Below are 25,127 nucleotides of genomic sequence, written 5' to 3'. Positions count from 1 at the left end.
TGCCGAGACGTGCAACCAAGATCAGCCTTGTCAGCACACCAAGGAAGAACGGGCTTTGACGGAAACCTGGGTCAGCGTAGAATTGTTCAAAGCTCTGGACATGGGATATCAACTGTTAGAAGTGTACGAAATTTGTCACTTTCCCAAGACACAAAAATACCACAAGGGTGACCTCAGTCAGAAAGGCATTTTCGCCGACTACGTGGATGCCTTTTTGAAACTGAAACAAGAAGCCAGTGGCTATCCTTCCTGGTGTCACAATCCCGAAGACCAAAAGACATTCAAAGAGAAATATTGGACACAAGAAGGCATTACTTTAGATCACATCGAGAAAAACGAAGGCAGGCGATCGTTTGCCAAAGTGATGTTAAATTGCTTGTGGGGTAAAATGGCACAACGTCCGTGTTTACCCAAGACGGAGTATTTGACAGAACCTTCCCGCTACTTCCAGATGATTCACGACAAAACCAAATTCATGAAACACGTGGACGTCGTTCGCGAGAATTTGATCTTGGTGAATTACGAAGAAGATCTGGACTTTGTACAAGACGACCCTTTTGGAAATGTCATCATTGCGGCTTACGTGACAGCTCATGCTCGCTTAAAATTGTACGAAGCTTTAGAACTGTTAGGGGAACGCGTCCTGTACTTTGACACGGACAGTTGCATTTACATCCATCACCCGAGTCAACAGCACCCTGACATCGAAGGAGACCGTTTAGGAGCCTGGACAGACGAACATCCCGACGACAAGATTCTAAGTTTCGTCAGTGGCGGTCCAAAACATTACGGCTACGAATACCGGGACCCACAAGGAGAAGTGCACACGAAGTGTAAAGTGAAAGGATTGACTCTGAATTATCGTACCAGTCGTGTGGTCAACTTTGGGGTAATGAAAGAAGCCTTGCTATCTGGAGAGGATGAACACTTTAAAGTGACCACCTATCAACCCAACAAGATTGTACGTTTACCCACTCACCACATCGTCAGTCGACCCTTAGAAAAAGTCTATCAAATCGTGTACCAGAAGCGAGTGCAACTTCCCAATCATTTCACCTTACCGTATGGACACGTCGGTATTGGTCTGTATATAAAAAGGAACCCTAGGCAAGATCGATAGTTCATTGTGACTACCAAGACCAAGCGAACAAGATGAATACTTTCAGAGAAACACAAAACAAGTTTAGAAAGGCACAATTCAAGTGTGGGGCTTCTGAAGTGGAATGCGATTGTGAGCCTTGCGATGGGAACGATGCTGTACACTGTGACCTTAGAGATGCCGTAAAGCATCATGGGAACTTTGTTCTCACTACCCCTATCATGGAAAGTGATGCTGTGCGTGTCAAACCTGAGGGATGCGAAAGCGATGCCGCTCGTCCTCTTGGACCCTTTACTGGGTTTCGTTTTAAAGGTGGATGTTCACTTTCACGTCTACCCCCTACGGATGTCATCCAGCCCTGAGCAAACTCCTGTCCATGTCACCCAACCCTCATCGAAACGAACCTGTGGAAGACGAATATTCGTTTCCTGTGCGTTTGTCGGAATACTGCGACTTTGAAAATCATCTTCAATAGTTCAAAGGAAAATGGCCTAAGTATCTGGGAGGCCCGACCCCCGAAGAATTAGCCAGAGCCGGATTTTTCTACTTGGGCGAAGGAGATAAAGTCAAGTGCTTCAGTTGCGGTGTGTCACTTCACCACTGGGAACCGCAAGATTCGGCCTACCTAGAACATGCTCGTTGGTCACCGAATTGTCATTACTTACCCTTAGTGGGACCGAGACATTGAAGTAACTTACCATGTCGTTGACGAAGAAGAAACCAGATTGGTTAGGAGTCAAATGTTGGACATCACCGAGACCGGTATTTAAACTTCATTTCAAAAACGATATTGAATCATTACCTAAAGAAACGCAAGAGAAGATTTACAAGGAAGTTTGGCAGGTGTTTGCCAGAGTGAAATCTCAGTGGGTGACTGTAGAACGTTTGTGCCGAGAAATTCACAAGAGGAAAGTGAAAAAAGTCAACCAGTGTGTTAGATTTCTTTGGGTCAAGTGTGCATTCGTCCTATTGTATTACTGCAGACCGTTTACATCAAAAGAGTACAGTGACATTCTTGGACTTACCCTGAATGGCAGTGGTTAGAAATTACTCACTATGTGGATTACTTTTGCTCTAGTAGAAGATTGTGAATTGTACGGACTGACCTATTCATGGATACTTTACAAGAGAACATTCGTGCTTTGCGTGTGGAGTTGAGAGAACACATTTACCGAGAGCTGGTCAAAATACAAGTGAAACGTAAAGAACAGTTGCATCCGTTACGTCACCAGATCTTTAAGCACTGGTACCTGAATGGTATAAGAGGACTGATTCGTCAGAAATTGTTTCAGTGGTCAGACCTTGTTGAACACTTTCAGTTAGTGAATGAACTAAACGTTCATAATTTTGGTTACTTCGAGATTCACCTAGTGCAACGTATTGAGGAAGACGAGTTAAAGGATTACCAACATATTTTACGTGGAATCTGCTTAGCGGAAGACGAAACATCTAGACAAACTCTGACGTTTCGGTTACAGTATGCAAGATTTAGATTCCCTACTGGAGAACGAAGATGTCTAGTTAGGAAGTACCTTTATTGCTTCCGAAAAAAAGAGACTATAAAATCAGGAATCCATGCCACGGCTTATGTCACATGTAATTGAACAGATTCCGTGGAAGGAACTCAATGACCATATTCAAACCGTGGATCATTACCATCGATTATTACAAGAACTGTATCCATTCAATTTGGGTCGACAACTGGTGTGTGTCTTAGTGACTTGTTTTCTGGCATTTCGTTTACCAGCCGATTCCTTGTGGACTCTTTACGAACGGTACTTACCACCCCAATGGCCTTAAATGGTCACGAAAGACTCCTTTTGCTCAAAGCCTTGCGTTTTCATCTGGATACCTCTCGACATCAACAGGAAGAAAAGATTCGTCAACTTTTAGCTACCGAAGACGTGTATGACGATGTGTGTGTAGCTTGTGACTTACACCCCCATTGGACAGATGTCCGTGACTGGAAAAAAGGAGGTTTTGAGGCTTGGACCCAAGAAGTGGCACAGTATGTACGAGAGTTGTTCAAGGAAAAAAGTTACTTTTCAACCTGTGTTAGTGACAGTGCCAGAAGAACCCGTCACCCAGGACAGGACTGTCGTGGACAGGCCTGAAAGACCCTTTCGGGAGGACACTTGTGTGACCTTACCCCCTATAGAACTGGTCAGAACATTACCCAAAACATGTTGTACAGACACTCGTGTTTATTCCACGTTGATGGTTATCATGTGCCTTTTATCCTTGTACTTAAGCCTTTGGCTTTTATGTATTTTTGTCTTTCGTGTTCATGTTTAAAACATTCAATAAACGTGTCCTGAAAAAAGTATATAAACTCTTGTCTTGTCTGTTTTCGTGTCACAAGTGACATTTCTAACACTATGGCTACCTCTGCTGTCTCTGCTCCCTCTTCCTCTACTGTCAAAGTCATCGACGAACACTTAGATCGTGCCAGTTGGGAGGCTTTGTATCTTCGCCATCCCTTTAACATGCTCATTGCTGGACCTAGCGGTTCAGGCAAAACCGAATTCGTCAAACGCTTGATCGAACATAAACATCATTTGATCGATCGACCACCTCAGCGTATCGTGTGGTGTTACAAAGAGTGGCAATCGGCGTGCAGCCTCTTGCGAGAAAGTCAAGGCGATTTCATCGTGTTTGTGGAAGGCATTCCTAAAGAAGACGACGGCATCGTCTCTGACTCCCGTCAAACCCATTTGGTCATTTTCGACGACATGTTAGGAGGAGACGAAGAAGAAATTAAACTGTGGTTCACGCGCAAAGGGCATCATCGTAATACCAGTGTCGTTTACATCACTCAAAATTTGTTTCAACAAAGTAAAGCCCATCGCACCATCAGTCTCAATGCGCATTACGTGGTCTTGTTTAAAGCCCTCGAGATAAATCGCAAGTGCAAGTCTTAGCCAAACAGTTAGGAGCGCCTTGGCTGACTCAGGCGTACGACGATGCCACTCAAACTCCACAGGCCTATTTACTCGTCGATTTGAAACCTACGACCCCCGATGATTTGCGATTTCGTACCCACTTGTTTCACCACTGGTGCCAAGACGGAGGGCCTGTCCTGTACACGTCTCCGTCCTCGACTTAACTTCATTCCATAAAAAAATCTATAAAAACCTCAGACCCTTTTCGTCTGTCTCACACAACGTCAACATGACGTCCCTTCAGTCGCATCTTCCCGTCAAATTGATTCGTGCCTTGTATGGCATCAGTCGAGAAAAAAATCCACAAACACGAGCTCGTGTCTTAGAAGCTTAGAAGCTAGTCTCAAAGAAGTCTTACGATGGTTCACGGTGACGGCACGTCAATTACTCCAAGGGATCATTCAGATTCCTCATCAAACCAAACGCTTTTTTGATCGAAACAAAGTCGCTTTGACGCAACTGGCCGATCCCCGCATCGACACTCAAACCAAAAAACAAATCATTTTGAAACCTGGACGGAGCGGTACTCTAGGAGGGGTCATCATTCGCTCTCTCTTAAGATGGGATCCTAATGCCCCCAAACTTCTCCCCCAGAAAAAAGTCAAACGAAGCTCCAAGAAGAAGAAAAAGACCAGGTCCCCAAGGAGAACTTCTCCAGTGGCGGGACCCTCCTCTTACCAGACACCACCCCGGAAAAAGAAAAGAAGTCCCCAGAAAAAGAAACAGAGAAAAAGTCCCCAGAAAAAGAAAAGTCCAGAGAAGAAAACTAGTCGCAAGAGAGGCACTTCGGCCAGGATGCAACCTTACACTCGCAAACCACGACCTGCCACGGCGGTGACCGCGTCTCCGGCAGCCTCACGTTCATCCACTTCTCCGTTGATGACACCAAGAACTGAAGAGTACTTGGAGACGTTGATCACACCTAGAACTTCTCTTTTGATGACCCCAAGAACTTCCCCAGTGGCAGGACCCTCCAATTTAGTGGCAGTGGCTGCTGCTCACAAAGTACCTTCTCCCAAAATCAAAGTCCAAGAAAGATCGGGCATGTTACAAAGTTTACTGGATTTGTCCAAGCAAGAACTGGCTCGATTTAGTCCGTTGCGTACCCCTGCACGACGTGTCGTGCCTGTCCTCAAGTTGATACGACGTAAAGACAAGTAGTGGCGACGCGTTCCAGTATAAAAAAGGTGTGTGACCAAGTCGGGGTATCAGTGTTTTGGTGCTCCTGAAGATTCAAAGATGTCACCTTCCAAAAAACATCCCTCTTCTAGACAACCCCAAGGAAAGAAAAGGAAAGGACCGCGACCAGTTTAGTCAAACATGGGGACGTGTTATCTGTCCTGTCCAAAGCTTCTCCACCCCTACGAAAAAAACTCATTCAATCAGCTTCCAAAGAGGTCATCGATACCGTGTGAGAATGTTGTTTGAACGTGTTGAAAGGCACGATCCCTTTGTCCAAACACCAGAAACAATGCTTAGGCAAACATCATCACGTTCTTCGCCAAATAGTTCAAAAGAAAATTCCCCTTCGTCAAAAGAAGAAGATGTTAGTCCAACGTGGAGGCATTTTACCCCTCTTGCTAGGTCCATTGCTGAAAGGAGTCATGGGAACCATGTTGGGAGGACTGGTGGGAGCAAGATAAAAAGGCCCTCTGGAGTCCCAAGATCTCAGAATCGACCCCTGACATCCCATGGAAGGACGAAAACTAGCTTTAGTGCCTTACAAACGATGGATGGAATACCATCGTTGGCAAGAACAACGCACCCCGCATTTACCACCTAATCCCCATTTGAGCGAGATGTCCCAGTTACAACACGAATTGCAGTCCTTGATGGATCGCCAAGATTTGTCCGAAACAGAAAAGTCGCAAAAGTACGGTCAACTCTTGCAACGACTGCCACTCTTTCACCAGAAAGCTTTAGACGAAACAGCTCTACCCACTCTGAAAGATTTTAAGACCTTAATGAAAAATCCAGCACCATCATCACTGCCACCACCACCACTACTACCACCCCCAGGGGTCACCAGAGATGCTACCCCACGAAGACCTGAGGAAGAAGAGATACGAGAAGTGTTTCAAACGCCGTCAGCAGCTCCTATTTCAAGTAAGATTGCAGCATCCTTGTTGACCCCGTCACCCACACCCCAACGAGAAGAAATGAAAGCTTGGGTTAAAAAGATGATGTCCACTCCTCCTTCGACAGAAGTGAAAAAGAAAGAAGGGAAACCAGAAGTGAAAAAAGAAAAGAAGACCAAAGCCATTCCATTGCCACCTCCACCACCACTACCTTCGACTTCTACTCCCGTAGCCCATCGAATACGTAAATCCGTTTCCAAACCACCCTTTCGTCCCACCCAAAGTAGCATCACCGAAGAGTGGGTGACTTATTAACACACAAAAAAAAAACACAAAAAAAACAAACGGAAAAAGTCTTAGCCAGGAGTTCAAAAATTGTATCGTGCTGCCAAAACGCGACTGAAAAGTCTCCGTTTACCTCAAGTGCAACGATGCTTACAAGAACAAGCTACCTACACTTTACACAAGCCCATTCGACGCAAGTTTTCCAGAAGTCGCACCCGAGTGGAAGGCATCGATCATCAATGGCAAGCCGATTTAGTCGATGTCTCTCATTTGGCCAGCTACAATCGCGGCTACAAATATTTGTTTTGTGTCATCGACGTCTTTTCCAAATTTGCCTGGGTCGTACCCTTGACTTCCAAATCGAGCAGCGAGTTAGTGCGAGCCCTGCAACGAGTGTTGAAACAAAGTGGTCGTCACCCTCTTCGATGGCAAACGGACAAAGGCACCGAACTTCTGAACCAAGCTTTCCAAAAAGAATTAAAGAAACGTGACATTCATTTTTTTACCAATGAGAATCCCGAAACCAAAGCCAGCATCGTGGAACGTTTTCAACGCACTTTGAAAGAACTCATGTGGAAATATTTTACGCATCACCACACTCTGAAGTACATCGACATCTTACCGCACCTGGTGCAAGCGTACAACCAATCTTACCATCGAAGCATCGGACGTGCCCCGCAAGAAGTGACTCCCGAGAACGAAGTGCTGGTGTTTGAGCGCCTGTTTGGTACGTCCCCGACGAGGGCTGCCCCCAAGAAAAGTGGAGTGTTGACCGTAGGAGATTGGGTACGCATTGGCAAAACCAAACGCACTTTCGACAAAGGTTACTTACCTAACTGGACGACCGAATTGTTTCGTGTCACTGGACGAGTGCATGGCCGTCATCCTGCCGTCTATAAATTGGAAGACATGAACGGAGAAGTGCTCAAAGGAACGTTTTACTTACCCGAGTTACAACGTGTCACCAAAAAAGAAGACGACGTGTACGACATCGAAAGCATTCTTGAACGCAGAATCCGTAAAGTGGGTAAACGACGTGTCAAAGAAGTCAAAGTACGTTGGAAAGGATATCCACCCAGTTTTGATTCTTGGATCGACGCTTCGCAAGTCATCGACTATAAAAAGAAGTGATCATCATGTCCTTTCACACAGACGCAGCTACGTCGACCACTCCTTCACCCAGTTCTTCTCTGCAAGATTTACAGAAACAACCCTTGTGGGTGTGGTGTGGAGAACGTGTGCCTAAAACGCAAATCGTCTTTTTCTGCCAAATCTTCGTGGTGTATTGTGTCATCGGTGCAGCCATTGCCAATTTGAGTTTGCAACAAGGAGACAAACAATTGTGGACCATTTTATTGAGCAGCTGCATCGGTTACCTGCTTCCTAATCCCTCCCTGAAATTCTCTTCCAATGGGAACCAGGGAAACCTTGTGTCCAGTGCCAGTGTCAGTCACCACTCCAATAACAACAACAACCCTATTTTAGGCGGAGACACGCCTCTGACGTCCAGTAACCCCTCGGACAGCCACAGAACTCTGGAATTCTGAGTCACCAAACCAATTTTACTTAACCTTACCAGTGACAGTTCTATGCAGGTGTTTCCCAAGAACACGTTGTGCTGTTACACGGCCAATTACCTCAGACCATCCCATTAGATCACGAAGCCCATTGGGAAGTGGCTTTAGTAGAAATCATTCACCGGACCCAAGACCTCAATGTCCTTCCCAATCAAAATTCTTTTGATGTGGAAGTTTATGACGAGCAAATGCAACTGTACTTGGATACCCATGGCAAATATAACATAAAAACCCCTGGCACACAAAATCAAAAGTACACCACCTATCACTTGTTCGTTCCCGCAGGCTATTATTTTAGTGGTCAACATTTGGTGAGCACCATAGCCTCCAGGTTTAATGTCGTGTTTCTGAAAGCTTTGGAAAGTGTCAAAAAAAAGTATCACCATGTTGGGCGGAGACATGGACATGAGAATGGCCATGCTCAAGAAAAACGAATTACCAATCATTTACGACAACAAGTCTTTTAGCAAGTTATTTCGTGCCCCGGTAGAACTGAACCAAGGACTGAATTTGATGTTTGTGTACTCTGATGTGGTGGAGTACAACGTGGTGGGACACACCTCTGTACCGTTACTGCGTGTCATTCCTTTCAAAGTGGATTCTGCCACGACCGCTGACGAGGAAGGTGGAAACAGTTACCACGTTCACCGCGAATTTGTACATTCTCACTATTTGCCTGTCAGTAAGTCTTATTTGGACACGGTCAACATTGCTATAAAAGGAGATCTGGGACAAAATATTCCATTCACCAAAGGAAAAGTCACGGTGAAACTCCATTTTCGAAAACGGTTCTCTCACGACTCGTAAGTCATGTATCCAGTGTACCAAGGGGTTGCTCGACAGCGAGGACACTGTTTAGGAGATATGCTGAAATCGGCCTTTCGTTCGGTGGCCCCGGTGTTGAAACCGATGGTGACACGCGGATTGCACGCCTTGAAAGATGCGGCACTGACGCAAGGCAAAGAATTTCTCCAAAATGTCATCATCGACAAACAAAACCCTAAAGAAGCCTTCATGAGGGCAGGCAAAAATGTCTTGCTGCAAACGGGCAAAGACCTTTTGGGCCGACGAGAAACACCTATAAATGCCCTGCACGCTACCGAGTCAGGCATTCAGCAAGGACAAGGCAGAAGGAGACGACGAAGAAAACACCCTTTCACCAGACTTCACACTTCTAAAGCTAGAAAGGCAAAGAAAAGAAGAACCGTCCGAGACTTGGACGTTTTCGATTATTGAGACACAGAGAAAAATGATGCACCGAGAGTCTTGCGCTTGTTCCAAGTCTGAACGGGATCTGTTTGCCATGCTCCCCACCAAAACGGACAACACCAATCCAGGAGGCGATGCTAGAGTAGCTCCTGTCAACAAGTTCATGCATTCCTTGTTCAGCTAAGTGGACTTGTACTTAAATAACAAACTGGTCAGCAGCAGCATGGATACTTACCTGCCTACCTGGAAAATCTCTTGACGTACGGAAAAGAAGCCAAGAATACTCATCTGGATGCTTGCGTGGTATGGAAACCTGACACGGCAGGTGTAACCACGTTTAGCGACACAGTCCTGACAGAAGATGACAATCCTCACAATGTGGGGTTTAACGACCGTCGTAAGAATATTCTGCAAGGGCGAAGTTTAGAACTGATGGATCGTTTGCATTTGGACATGTGGTTACAAGAAAAGTATTTGCTGAACGGGGTGGATATCCGTCTGAGACTGAATCGTAGCAGTGCCCCTTTCCATTTGATGGCCCATGCCAATGAATACAAAACTATCATTCAAGAAGCCCGACTTTACGTGCGTCGTGTGGAAGTGTTACCTAAAGTGGGAAACGACGTCAGTCAGACGTTGAGCAGAACGACCGCCAAGTATCCGATACGACGCGTAGAAGTGAAAACGTTCACCATTCCCGCTGGACAGCGATCTATGATCGAAGATCATCTGTTCCAAGGACAGTTACCCAAGCGTTTGATTGTTGGTATCGTCAGGAATTCAGCCTTCAACGGAACCCACGATCAAAATCCTTTTGAGTTTCAACATTACAATGTGTCCAAGATCGAAGTCAGTCGCGACGGCAAGACCTTGTGTACCCGACCCTTTGAGCCCAACTTTGGTGTCGCGAAGAATTATTTGAGATCGTACTTGTCCCTGTACGAAGCCACGGGACAGTTAGGAACCAACACCAGTCACGGTATTTCGTACCACGATTATGCAGGAGGCTATGTTTTGTGGGGTTTTGATTTCACTCAAGACCAAGGCAGCGACGAGGGACATTTCCACCCTATAAAATCGGGTCAGATTCGTGTGGAACTTCAGTTTGCAAATCCACCTCCAGATCACACAGTGAACATCCTCCTGTATGCAGAATTTGACAATACCATAGAAATCAACAGTTTGAGAGAAGTCATTCTAGATTATTAGAAGCCATGGAAGACTGTTGTCCCTCTTTACCTAGTGGAGAAACTTTGGAGATGGAATGTGAGGAGACCGTGGAAGAAGAAGAAGAAGAATCCCAAGACGAAGAAGTTATCATGATGAAGTCAAGATGGCCAGAACAAGAAGCCCATTTAGTCTCCTGTTTTGCTACAGTCCTGGCAGATATAATGAAAGAATTGATCAAGGAAGAGTGCTATGGATGTGACAACGATCATCCCAGTCAAATTCAACACGACAAATGTCTGATGTTAAGTCAAGAAGAAAAATTGGACGAATATCTGGACAAAGCTTGGGATCACATCGAGATAGAATTCGTGTTGAACGAGTGGTATAAAGGCTTGGATAAATATTCTTCTCCTCCACTAACGTCTCTGGAGTGCCGTCGCATCGAATCTCTCTTGGACCAGAGTAAGAAGTCGGATCTAAACGGATTTTACTTGTCAGACATTTTCAAGCAAAAAGTCAGGATCGAATTGATCACTTATCATTACCTGTGAAGAAGAAAACCACACAAAACATGGATACCTGGGAACTTTATTACCTTTTGAACCACAGCTCGTACACGACTTCTTGGAATCCTGTCGTCTGTGCTAAAGATGAACTACCTCATCGTAAACCTCAAGACCATCTAGCTTATGTGATCAACACGGACGACAGTCATCTCCCAGGAACCCACTGGGTAGCCGTCTACTTTCCTCAAGAAGCATGTGTGGAATATTTCGATTCGTACGGATTGCCTCCTTTTGAAGACGATATCATTGACTTTATGAGAAGAAATGCTCAGACCATCATCATCATCATTGGCGACTCGGTCTCGAAAGACCATGCGAATAACGCCCTTGGGGTGTTGCCTGTCTCTGTTGGCAACGTCTGCTGTGGCTGTGCAGGCCTATACGTGAGTGACAGTCCCTACTGCAGTTGGTGCAGACATACTGGGAAGTCTGCATTACTGTGGTTGCTGTTGCGTTCTTCTTTCTCCTACGTTTCTCTGCCACCAACTGGCCTCTCCTCGCATCAGCGACTGATATGCCATTGTTTACCATCAGTCTCCAGGTGCCTCGGTCCTCAGCCAGCTCTTCCCAGCCATCGGGTGAAATGTTGCATGCCTTCATGTCCCTCTTGCACACATCTTTGAAACGGAGTGAGGGGCGTCCGACTCTTCTCATGCCAGTGGCCAGCTGTCCATATAAGATGTCCTTTGGCAGCCTTCCATCCTCCATGCGTCGGACGTGACCCAGCCATCGAAGGCGGCGTTTAATTAGCAGGGAGTACATGCTGGGGGTTCTTGCACGCTGCAGGATCTCGCTGTGTGGAACACGGTCTTGCCAGCTGATTTTCAGGATGCGTTTTAGGCACCGTATATGGAAGGAGTTGAGCCGGCGTTCTTGCCTCATGTAGGTACTCCACGTCTCACTTCCATATAGAAGGGTGCTGAGAACGCAGGCCTGGTAGACTCGGACCTTGGTGTGCTCTGTCAGCGCGTTGTTTTCCCAAACCCTCTTTGTTAATCGAGCCATGATGGTGTTTGCCTTTCCAAGCCTTCTGTCCAGCTCCATATCAATCGAGAGAGTGTTGCTGATGGTTGACCCTAGGTAGGTAAAGTTGTTGACTGCTTCCAGGGTGACACCGTTGATTTTGATTGAAGGGGCAATGGTGGTATCTTGCACGCTGACATTTGTTTTTTTCCAAGCTGATTGTGAGACCAAAGTGCGTGCAGGCAACAGCAAAACGGTCTCCCAGTCTCTGGAGGGCTTCCTCGGTGTGGGCCACAAGAGCTGCGTCATCTGCAAAAAGCATCTCCCTGATGAGCACAGCTCTCACTTTGGTCTTTGAGCGCAGTCGTGCCAGGTTGAACAGGCTCCCATCAGACCTGGTGTGTAGATATATGCCATCCGTGGACGTGTCGAAGGCGTAGGACAGGAGCAGGGAGAAGAAGATCCCAAAAAGTGTTGGTGCCAGCACGCAGCCCTGCTTCACACCACTGTTAATTGGGAAGGAAGTTGAGGATGATCCATCATACATGACTGTTCCCTTCATATCTGCATGGAAAGAGATTATCATGCTGAGGAGTTTTGGGGGGCAACCGATCTTACTCAGAAGTTCAAAAAGGCCCTTCCTGCTGACCAAGTCAAAGGCCTTGGTGAGGTCGATGAACATCATGTAGAGTGGTTGACCTTGCTCTCTGCTCTTCTCTTGGAGTTGTCGTAGGGAGAAGATCATGTCTGTCGTCGACCTGCCTGCTCTGAAGCCGCACTGTGATTCCGGGTACACACGGTCTGCCAGCAACTGCAGCCTGTTGAGTATGATGCGGGCGTACACTTTACCAACAATACTCAAGAGCGAGATCCCTCTGTAATTATTACAGTCACTGCGGTCGCCCTTGTTTTTGTAAAGGGTCACAATTGTGGCATCACGCATGTCTTGGGGGACTACTCCTTCCTCCCAGCAGCGGCAAAGTAGCTCGTGCAGTGGTTTAATCAATGCTGGTTTTCCACGTTTGATAGCTTCGGGTGGGATGCTGTCACTACCTGGTGCTTTGTTGTTTGGAAGGCAGTCGATTGCTTTGCTGAGCTCCTCTAAGGTTGGCACTTTGTCGAGCTCTTCCATGGTGGGCAGATTCTTTATGCTGCTGAGGGCTGCATCAGTGACTGACGTTTCTCGGGAGTATAGTTCTGAGTAGTGCTCCACCCATCTGGCCATCTGTTGCCCACGGTCTGTGATCTTCTCTCCCATCAGGGATTTCAGGGGAGTGACCCCTTTCACTGTAGGGCCTAGAGCCTTCTTGATGCCACTGTACATGCCTTGGATGTGTCCGGACTCGGCACTTCGCTGGATCCCTTCACACAGTTGTTGCCAGTACTCGTTTGCACACTGTCTAGCAATGCGTTGGGTGTTACTTCGGGCACTTCTGAGAGCAGCAAGCGTCCGTTCATTAGGGCATTTTTTGTAAGCTATGAAGGCTTTTCGTTTCTCCTCGATTTGTGGTTCCATCCTTGATAGGTGTGCATTGAACCAGTCCTGGCTGGGTCGTTCCTTCTTGCCAAACGTTGACATAGCTGTACTGTAGAAATGCTCAGACCACTCGATTCAATAATGTGAAATTACAAAGCACAGATTCCTTGGTGTGTGGACAATATTGTGTATATTTTCTGCATCATCGCAGCCTGGGCTATTCCTTAGAACATTTAGTGACTCATTTTGATCCTCGTTCTTCTTCTAGAAACGATGTGAAAGTAGATCAATAGTTTTGTGACCTTTATGCTTATCTTTTGTCTCAGGCTAGTAAACGTAGTGTCCATCAATGGCCTAATGACTTCCAACAGTGGAAATCACAATTTCATTCACAACGTTGTCAGCTTTGTCCAAAATAATGTGCGAGTTGGATAAAAAAATGTTTGTCATTTGAAACAAAATGTTTGATGTTATATTGTTGGATTATTGTTAAAAATGTTAGAGTTGTTTGTTAGTGTTAAGTGATTTTGAATAAAAAATGTTGTGTTTTGAAAAAATGCCTTGGTCTTTTGTTTGGCTATAAGAATTTCATGCTCTTTGACTTCTTACTATCCCACTCATGGCACTCATTGAACGTTCCGGCTCGAAAACCGTGAAGGGATGTTATCCTTCACGTCCGCGCTTTGACTTTAAAAACCGGGGCAGTTTCCAGTCTAACCATCCATTGCCGACTCATCCTCCTACGAAGATGTGCTCCAAACTAGCTAAGCTAAAAGAAGCCTACGTGAATTTGCATAGAGTCAGACACAGTCTGATACCGAAGCCTGAAGAGACAGAGAATGTGAGAATGTTAAAAGTCACTGAAGACCTGTCAGAAGAGCTCTTCAGAGAAGAAGTGAACAGGGAGAAAGAAGAATGGACAGAGAAGTACAGACTTCAGAAACAGCAGAGAGAGCAGCAACAGCAGCAACAACAGCAGCAACAGAAACCTGAACCTGACAGAGGCTTTGTCGACTGTCGTATCGACACCAAAGAGTTCTTCTTCTCTTTCCGAAGAAGCAGACCTATCGTCAGAAAGTCTATCGTCAGAGGACGTCGCATTCTTAGAAACTAAAAGATTGCCATAGCAAACAAAAAAACAGCCCTTTTCAGGGCTACCCAATACTCTAGAAAAGAAATAGTAATCCATTTGCCAATGTGCATGTAGAGTAGTGTGAACATAAACACTGACTCTTTTTTATAGTGTGAGTGCATGTGTTTGTGTATATGATTGTGTGTTTGTAAGTGCTCACGTACTTTTGTGTGGATAGTAGATTAAGATCATGTTTTTTTGCTGTTTGACGTGTGGGGAGAGTAGATTTGGGGTTTGATTTGATTGCTTTGCGTATGTGGATAGTATATTATTGGTTTAATAAATTTTTTAGAATAGTAATGGGTAGTATAAAAAAGTGAGTGAGTGTTTCTTTTAGGTCCGCGCGTTGTTTGGTCATTATCTAGGTAATATCAATTTTGTTTTAGGGGATGTTTTCCATCACGTCCGCGCTTTTAGTATAAATTGAAACTCGCTTGGCAGTCTAGCTACCCTGTTCATTCGTTAACAAGGCAATGAATACCAGAATAAGCAAACTTCTTGAACTCCAGATACATCTGGAATATGTCAGGCGCCTGTTAAATGAACTGGCAGCGGAGGCCATAGTAGGAGAGGGAAGAATAAAGAAGGAAGAGGAGGAGAGAAGACAGAGGGAAGAGGAGGAAAAGAAAATAGGAGAGAGGATGGCTTACAAGATACCAGAGACAGAGGATTGGGGTGCTAAAGCCAATCATCCTCCCTCTGCGCTCTCAAGAAAAAAAGTAAAAGGAGACTGGGGAAGAAGATGTGTGTGTGGTGCCAGGCCTGGAAGGTGCCATCATTAACCAGGTGTCACTGGAGTTCAAAAACAAACAGCCCTTTTCAGGGCTACCCCAATCTCTAGAAAAGAAATAGTAATCCATTTGCCAATGTGTGTATGTAGAGTAGTGTGAATATAAACACTGACTCTTATGTGGTGTGAGTGTATGTGTTTGTAAGAGCTGACGTACGTTTGTGTGGATAGTAGATTATTGGGCTTTGTAAGTGATCACGTATGTTTGTGTGGATAGTAAATTTGGGGTTTGATTTTAATGCTTTGCGTGTGTGGATAGTAGATTTTGGTTTGTTTATTGTTGCTTCAGGTATGTGGATAGTAGATCATATGAAATGAGAAAAGTAGGGGATGTTTTCCTTCACGTCCGCACGTTTTAAGTGATGATCTAGGTAATATAACTTTTGGGCTTTAGGGGGATGTTTTCCATCACGTCCGCGCTTTTCGTATAAGAACCCACAGTATTCGTCGTTCAAACCATTCTACAGAGAATAAAAAAGAAGATGGCTTCAAACCAACTTGATAAAATGAAAACATTGCAAGACGTCCTGGACGATTTGGGTATGATGGAGAAAATGTTAGTTAGGCTAAACGAGGATCACTGTTCTAATATTCCCCATCGAGTGAAGATGGAGATCAACAATTTAAGAAAAGTAAAGGACATGATCAGTGCTCTGATGAAAGAGGTAAAGGAGGAGAAGGAGGATGAAGAGGAAAAGATAAGGATGAGAGAATGGAACGAAAAAATTGAAAAAGAAGAAATGAGAAGAGGAAGAAAGAAGAGGGGGAGAAGCAGAAAGAAGAGAAAAAGAAGAAAAAGGAGGAAGAAAAGAAAGAAAAGAAGAGAAAAAGTGTAGGACAGAAAATAAGAAGCTGGTGGAGAAATAGAAGAAATTAGAAGAAGAAGAAGAAAACCAAAGGCCCTTTTCAGGGCCACTCCAATCTCTCGAAAAGAAATAGACTTTCAATTGCCTACCCCTTTTTTTATTGTTTTTATTTTTTTAAAATAGGGTCCCGACCCTGTTCCATTTTCCCTTGTCACTCAACAGTCCCAAACTCTATTCCCCATGTTCAATTCCCCTTGGCGCTCAACAGTCCAACGATTTATTCCGCATGTTAAATTCCCCTTGTCGCCAGGGTACAAACCTTTTTCTCTAATGTTAAATTTTCCATTGTCGCCAGGGCACAACCCCCCTACTTTAACATTAAAGTCCCATTGTCGCTAAAGTATCCCCATTAACTGCTTCTGTGCAAGTTAAATTGGTACACAACAGAATTATATTTTGTTAAGCAATGTCATAATATTGTTCCGATTTAAAGCGTGCAAGTATGCTTGATATGTTGTTCCAAATGCACCGTATTAATTGTAATTGCTACTACGAATCAAATTATTTAAATGCTGTATCTGAAACTAAATTACAGTTGAGCCGTATATCCTGTGCAATTTTATCTTCTGTTTCTACAAATTAATATGTGGAATGTTCGACTACTCCACTACATAAAGTTTTCTTGAGATACAGTCTTGAGATACAGTTGATATCACAATTTATATATATATATATATATATATATAATTTAAGATGAAGTCATTATTTCTTCTTTTGCATCTTGTGCGAGCATCTTTATGCGGGAAGAAACGATTTGCGGTGTACATGTATAGATATCTTCAATACGAGATAGCATTGCTTTGTGAACACAGAAGCGCGACTTAGGAAATGGATAAATATGTATTGTCACGATATCCGCTTTAAACTTAAACAGGTATAGATAACCTTTAGAGAAGGAAGACAAAATACATTCACATGACTCAACCCAGTTTTGAGTTGTTCAAAAAGCGTAGGTTTTATGATCGCTTGCACGTGTGTGCGTGTTTGTATGTGTGTGTTTGTGTGTGTTTGTGTACGCGTTTGTGCTCGCGTGCGAGTTTTGCCATGAAATTGAGGAAAACTATTATTATAAAGGAACATCATTCGTTTCCAGGAAGAGGACAAACTCCAATATTTTCAGTCAATAAGAGATTTCAGAAGTCTATAGGCTTAGTAATCAATCTTATCAGTCACCACTACTAAACAATGTTCCAAATGCACACAGTATTTCATGTTATGCGTGACCGTCTTATTTTCAGAAAGGAACTTGACACAGTTGCATATTGACTCGTACGTTAGATTTGTTTATCGTGCGTTATTCGGGCTAACAGTTATTATTTAAGGAAATCCTTTGTTTCGTACAACTTTATATCATTTATATTTATATTATATTATATTATTTTATATAATATATATATATATATATATATATATATATATATATATATATATATATATATATATATATATATATATATATATATATATATGTGTGTGTGTGTGTGTGTGTGTGTGTGTGTGATTTGGACAGTATCGTCAAATCATCTATATGCCATAGTAATAATCACTGCTATGGCAGCAGGAGGGGGGGGGGTCCGACCAAATGGCGGATGGGGGTGTGTGTGAAAAAAAATGCAAGGGACTTTTGGAATGACCAACGAATAGTAACATAAACTATATGTGACACATCATGATGTTTTTATGTGACAAAGTGTGAATAGTTGTAATTGATTTTTTATTGACTATATGAACAACGCAGTCGACCAAATGGCGAGAAGACCAAGTGAAAATGACGCAAAAAAATGTACAAGGTCGCTAGCATTGACAAAAGCTCTTGAATATGTAGTTTTTTTTATTGATCAATATATTGAAGTGTTATTCTTTGGTTGAGCCTCTTCAATGTAGCAGAATTGGTTATACCTTTAGCTACTTTTTGTACAGAAACTGTATTTATATCAAAATGTTTTCCAACAGAGTACATCGAATTAAACTCTTTTGTTTCACGGGTATCAAGATTGATTGATTTCACTGGTCTTCGTGGGGTTTTTTGTGCGTTTTCCAGTTTTCCACTGTTCTCACTTGGGGTGATTGCTTAAAGATTTTCAAGGTTGTTATCTTTTCTTTTTGAGTTAATATGATCAATCACAAGATATTCATTGATTACGCAATTGAAACACCATAAATTAATCTGTGGGCACGATAATTTTATTTATTCTTTTTACTTCCAGAAATTCCAATACGATCATAATATAACCAACGTTATTGGTATTTACAACAGTTGTTTTTAGACTTCAGTTTCCTATAACAATATTTGCTTGTTCCATTACACAATAGTTTTTTTTTTTATCTAATATTATTTTTCCTTACTTTTGACATAACGAGCAATATAATCTTGAGTGTCTTTTATTTTACGTCATCAGACGCATTTGTTATTTCAAAGTATCTTTTCAACGGACGATATTTTCTTCTGCCACAAGCTACACATAATTGTGTCCTATCTTTAACTCCGACGCCACAATTCAAACAAGGTTTCGGTCCGGTATTTCCTTTTCTGACACTTTGTAAATGGATACCGCAATAGTCACTGCGGTAATTTCTTCCACAAGATACAGCAGATCTCATCATCAACTATTTACAACTATTATATGTTCGGTTAATCATTATATTATTTGGTGAAAGTCTAATTAGAGAAATATTATTATATTAAAGAAAAACAATTATATAGTATAGACCGGTGGGACGAAGCTAGATTACAGCAGCAATATCAGGATCTCACCGGTAATAAAATCATATTACCAAAACAAGAGATGATTTAAATCTCATACAAAAAATACACCAGATCATCTGAAGGAACACAAGATGAGTTTATAAGGTTGTCTGCGATTGAGCCGTCAACATCAATATTTGATTTTGATGGAATGAACGATGGTAGAAAACAAATACCATTTGAAGTAAAATTACATGAAATAACAAAAACAGCAAAGAATGAGTTTTACGATGGTACTGCTCATGTTTGGTCGATGTTTAAAATAGATGGTGATGGAATATTTATTATTTAACAATGATTCAAAATTTTGCTTATAAAATAATACAAAATCTACAGGACAACAAGAAGTATTTTTTATTCAGGATAAAATTTATAGCTGAGCAACAAACACCAGATGGATCACAATGGATCATACGTGATAAACTGGATGCATTAAAACAATCACGATCAGCATCAATAATCATCCCGGACAAAAATACCAACATTTATCGGGATATACAACACCTACTACAAGAACCCAGCAGCAGGGAAGTTTAACAGACCATCGCGTTTCGACAAAATAAAGCTTCCTACGCGAACTTTCTCCGTAGAAGCCTCAGAATTCAAAAATAAAGCCTTCTACGGAGATCAATTTTCGTGCATTTCAGACCAGGTGCATCGGGTGTGTATACTTGTGTGTCAAATAAACATAGCATCCGAGACAGAAAAATAAATTCTCGTTAAGGGAAGTTTAACAGACCATCGTGTACAGACCAAATAAAGCTTCCTACGAGAACTTTCTCCGTAGAAGCCTCGGAATTCAAAAATAAAGCCTTCTACGGAAGCTAATTTTCGTGCATTTCAGACCGAGTGCATCGGGTGGTCGCGCCGGTGTGTTAGTAAATATAGCATTCGAGACAGGAAAAATAAATTACCGGGAATAAGTTTTTTGTGTTAATTTTTTTGTTGCAACGTTGGGCTGCTTTTTCATGAATAAATTTGATCAAGACCAATTCGATACCGACTGCGTGGATCGTGAAGATTTATCGTAATAAAACCATGCGGCGTTACCTGAGCGCGGCTGAACAAATTTTTAAACTTATTTATATCCATGTCACCGTTGCACCAGGTCTGATGGATATTTCTCAGCGTGTGCGTGTCCACGCCATTGAATACCGATAAAATGTTGCAATTGTCCCTAATCACCTTTGGAATCTGCGTATATCTCTGTGTTACGTAAATAACATCGGTATTCTTGTGTCTGCCACGCGAGAATATCCTAGCCGGGTTGGTCTGCTTGTCCAGCATAACATCATCGAATACAACAAGATTATTAACATCGCCGTCCAAATTTTCCACGGATGGAGCTTCATTGATATCTGTGATAAATTCGATTGTGCCTTCGTCGGTATTTTCGCTAAATTCCTTTAGCACCTGATAACATCGCTGATCGTCTACGGATGGTGCAACCAAATACAACTTATCCCATTTCAGCCATCGCATGATCAAATTCAATAATAATTGCGTCTTACCAGATCCAGATGGACCAATGATTATCATTCTAATCGAATTCGGTAATGCCGCGTGATGTTTTATTTGCTCGCGTCGCTTCGTGGCTGAAAAATCAATTACATTCATGTTACTAGAATACATGGATCTATATTGTGTTAAGTGCCGCACGCACACAGCTACAATAAATCCAACCGAAATCGTTACACGTAACAACAGGAACGCAATTGCAGGAGAATGTGAAGTTTGCAAGACGCGAAAGTTTAGATTTGTAAAAAAAAACTAGAACAGGAGGAGACATTGCCGCCTCCATGAAAAATCTACCTGGGCTACCCTGGGAGAAATATCCCGGAGAAAAGCATCTACCTGGATATAATTATTGTGGACCTGGAACGAGACTCGATATCAGACTCGACGATAATAACCAACCATTTCAGGGTGAAGATCCAGTAAACGCCATCGATGAAGCTTGTTACTACCACGATCTCGCATATCGCAGCGGAGATTTACAGCAAAGGCATCTCGCTGATATCAGGCTAATTCACGCACTAGACGCAATTCCCGACAAAAGTTTCAAGGAGAAATTGGCATCCTGGTTGATAAAAGGCGCGATGAAAGGCAAATTAGTATTCGGTGCTGGTAAATAAATATGGAGCAGATATATTATTCTCCGCGAGGATTTTGGCGAGGAAAATCAGCGATCGCCAAACTTGCCAAAGCCGCCAAAGTAAAACAATCCGTCGCTGAATCGTGGCTATCGAAACAGGCAATCTGGCAAATATATCTTCCTCCGCCTAAGAAAATACCATACGCGAGTTTCACCGTCAGTGTACCTAATGAGGTCCATCAGGCCGATCTTATGTTTCTTCCTCACGATACCGTTGACGGCGTCACATACAAATACGTTTTAACAGTCGTTGATATCGCTAGCAGGTATAAAGAAGCAGAGCCGTTATCGAATAAAACAACAACGGAAATTGCAAAGGCATTTAACGAAATTTATTCACGATCCCCGTTGACATGGCCGAATCTTCTCCAGGTTGATCCGGGTCGAGAATTTCTTGGTGCGGTTACTTCATTGATGAAAAAGAATAATGTCAAAATCCGTCGCGGTATTGTAGGTGTTCATCACAATCAAGCTATCGTCGAAAGATTCAATAAAACGCTTGCAGAACGATTATTCGGATACCAATACGCGCGTGAATTTATTCAGAATAATCGATCTCACGATTGGGTATCAAGATTGCCTCATGTAATCAACGCGTTAAATAACGAAGTAACTCGAACGATAGCAATGAAACCCGCAATTGCAATTACAAAATCGAATATACCCCTAAAGCGAGATTCCACAATTCAGCCTGTACTAGGTAGCGTCACAGTCAGATATTTGTATAAAGAAGGCGAGGCTGAAGGAGGCAGAAAAAGAGCAACCGACCCAACCTGGACCGTTACAACTCACAAAATATCCGCCGTAACAAGATCGTCAGGAAGACCAGCTATTTATATCCTAGATTCGTTAGCGCCTCAACGCGGATTTACCAAAGAAGAATTACAAATAGTACCAGAAGATACTCAACTACCGCCAGCGTCACTTATGTAGTTTACTCGAATTCGTCCTAGCTGAGATAATTTTCTTACTCTCGACACGGCTAAATATATCAAATTTGACCAGGAAATTCTGTCATCGACGATCCAAACTTGACCATCGACGGTCAATCCCTGCGATGAGTGTATCGTTGTTGCGTATCCTAGTTTCCACGGCGATTTTTCTGCATTTATCGCGTCATTGACAAGATTAATATCAACGAAGATAATATCATTCAAGACCAAAATCTTTTCCTCTCCGCATGGTAAAATAATATTAATATTTTGTCGTCGAGTATCAGTGGGACTGTAGCATAACGGTACCTGCAACGTGGGAAATTTCTCGCAATGCAGCTTGAATAACATTTCCTGAATAATATCACGAATAATTTTTCTACTAGCGACGATCAAATGATCGAGACGCCACAAATTTAGAAAATCGCTCATCGGAGTCTCGTCGATTATTTTTCTCATAACGTCACACTGAATCTTATTCGGTTGTAGTCGAATCAATTTCTTAAATTCGGTCAGTAAAATATTAGTCGATCTATAATCAGCGTCGATTTCCTCGTAATAATCAACGAAGCTTCTGAGCCATTCGTGAGGCGATTCACCATCGATAGGATTAGGTTGGCCGTGATCGCCGCACATTATCACAGCGGTATTTTTCCCTTCCAGCCAAGTCAAGATCGATTTTAAAATATCTAAATTTACTGTGCAAATTTCATCGAATATTATGATTTTGTTGATATATTTGTTTCCCATGCGTGCCGAGTCCCATGATCCACCGCTGTATTTGAAATAACTGTGATACGTGCAAGAATTAACACCGCGTTGCTTTATTTCTCGCGCTAATCTGTGAGTCGGAGTCAACACAATCATATCGGAGTTCGCAAATAAGTTTATTACTCGCGTTGTTTTTCCGCTACCGCCAGGTCCATTTAGGTAGACGAATTTACTGCGTGAAATTGGGTCAAATGCAGATGCGGCCTTGGAAGATTCTCCAAATTTACCTCGATGAAATTCATCGCGATCTTCAACATCAGCGTCTTCGCAATAATCTAGAATATCTTCATTTTTTATCCTCCAAGTTCCCCAGGAGCTACCATCGGTGATTAAATTTTCTAGCCTATCTTGGTATTTTTTATCGATATAGAACGAATCCGTCGCGACTCTTACCGCGATATCAGAAAATTTATTTATCATCGAGAGCAAATTTATACTAACATAAGCGAGCATCGACGATCGTAAATGCGTATATTGTGCTGATTCTCCGTCAAGGTAGCTAATTACGGTACCTAACTTCGCTCCATCAATAATAATATTCTCTCTATTACAAAATATTCCTCGTGATACCGTATCGGCGATTATAAAATCCATCTCGGCATCGTTGATAAACAACCTAGCGTGTCGATGTTTGTGGTCAACAGATCCACCTTGGGTAAATTTACCAATTATTTTTCTTCCTATATCTTTCGCGTTATCACAATCTGTCGGCAACCACACATTGGTCTGTTTTCTGTAGGATATAATCGCCTCGCTCACTGTCAACGATACTAACATCGACGAATCCAGCATATATCTTAACAACACCGTAGGAACCCAACGACGCTGAGATAAATGCCTTCCAAACCAAATGTAGCAAATTTTATGTAAATTTTCAGCAAACTCGAACGAAGTAACACAAGCGAATCCGGTCATGGCAAAATCAGGCAACGGTCCGTTAATCGCTACTCTTGTCATCTCGCTGGTAGGATGGCCGAATTTAGCAAAATAATCTGCGCAATCGCCATATCCAAGAAAACTTCCAGGATAACACGCGCTCATGTCAACGGAAATCATATCTTCGAAATCGTACTTGGTATTCCACAATCCGCCATGGCCGTATTCGATACAACTAAGTTGAATATCAGCGAGAAATTCGTTCCTTGTAGGCTTCCATGAGTTTTTCTCCCTAGCGGCATGAGCGGCCACAGACGGAACCGTAAAGCAATTCGTTAGTAACTGATCGGGATTAGACGAATATTTTACCGCAAGTTTCCTCATCGACTCGTGTAATATCTCATCCCGGTAAATATCACCGCATGGCAAAATAAACTGATCGTATCTTTCCTCGCTCGAGAATAACCATATCGATATTGGATCAGACGCGCTTAATTTTTTGATAAATCTGAACATGGAATCGGAATTATTATTCTCCGCAGAAAATTCCGTAGAATTTTCCGTGGGATAAAATTTAACCACACGATCCCGCGGAAATATCATTACCGACTGCGACCACGCATGTGAATTGTGATCGACAATTTCGATTGGCGCTCCTCGAGATTTATACGGCGACGAGTATAATATTTCTCCCGATAACGTTTTCACGGTAATAGGAAATTTAAGTTTTTTACTCAACGCAGCTACATCGTCCACCGATGCACCATCAGCGACAGTCTTCGCCCACGCGTTAATTTTATCCAACCTCAACTGGGTCAGACCAGATCCACGTCGAGCGTTTTTCATATGTTCGATAACACGCTCAGCCACGCAATTTATCATCGGTGATTCTTTCATCGCAGGTAGGTTTTTCACATCCGGATTATTATTTAGCCGATAAATTCCATAAACGACTGCACTAGATGGATATGCCCTAGCGTAATAAGGGCCATCGATTCCAAGTAACAATCCATGCTTAGAGTTTTTATCGAGGACAACGATTTTCTTACCGCCACGCACAGGATCTCGTTTATCGCGAATAATCCAAGTATCGTCGGGCATTTGTGCGATAAATTTTATTCCAAAGATAAATCGCTCTTCGGAGTGTTCGATTTTTATATGCTCGATTATTTTCTTAGCACGCTCCAGATTCATCGTAGCATCAACAGAATTTGTTTTCCAAGTCGACCAAGTGTGAACAGCTCCATCATCGAAAAATTCTTTTTTCGCTCGGTCAACTTCAGGTATAATATATTCTGCCTCATCAAGATCAAATGCGTCCATGATTATATTTTAAACATATGTTTAAATTATAATGAATCAATGCAAGTGGATACCAATCGGCTCAACAAAATTCTGTGACAAATCTTGTAGAGGCGATTATTGCGGCGCTCACATACATGCGATTCGGCGTGGTAGCAAAGGACCACAGCGATGTTTAGTTTGCCAAGTTG

This window comes from Sinohyriopsis cumingii, chromosome 14 (assembly GCF_028554795.1).
Source record: "Sinohyriopsis cumingii isolate HCF-2022 chromosome 14, ASM2855479v2, whole genome shotgun sequence".
Lineage (NCBI taxonomy): Eukaryota > Metazoa > Mollusca > Bivalvia > Unionida > Unionidae > Sinohyriopsis > Sinohyriopsis cumingii.
This window is presented reverse-complemented; position numbering follows the sequence as displayed.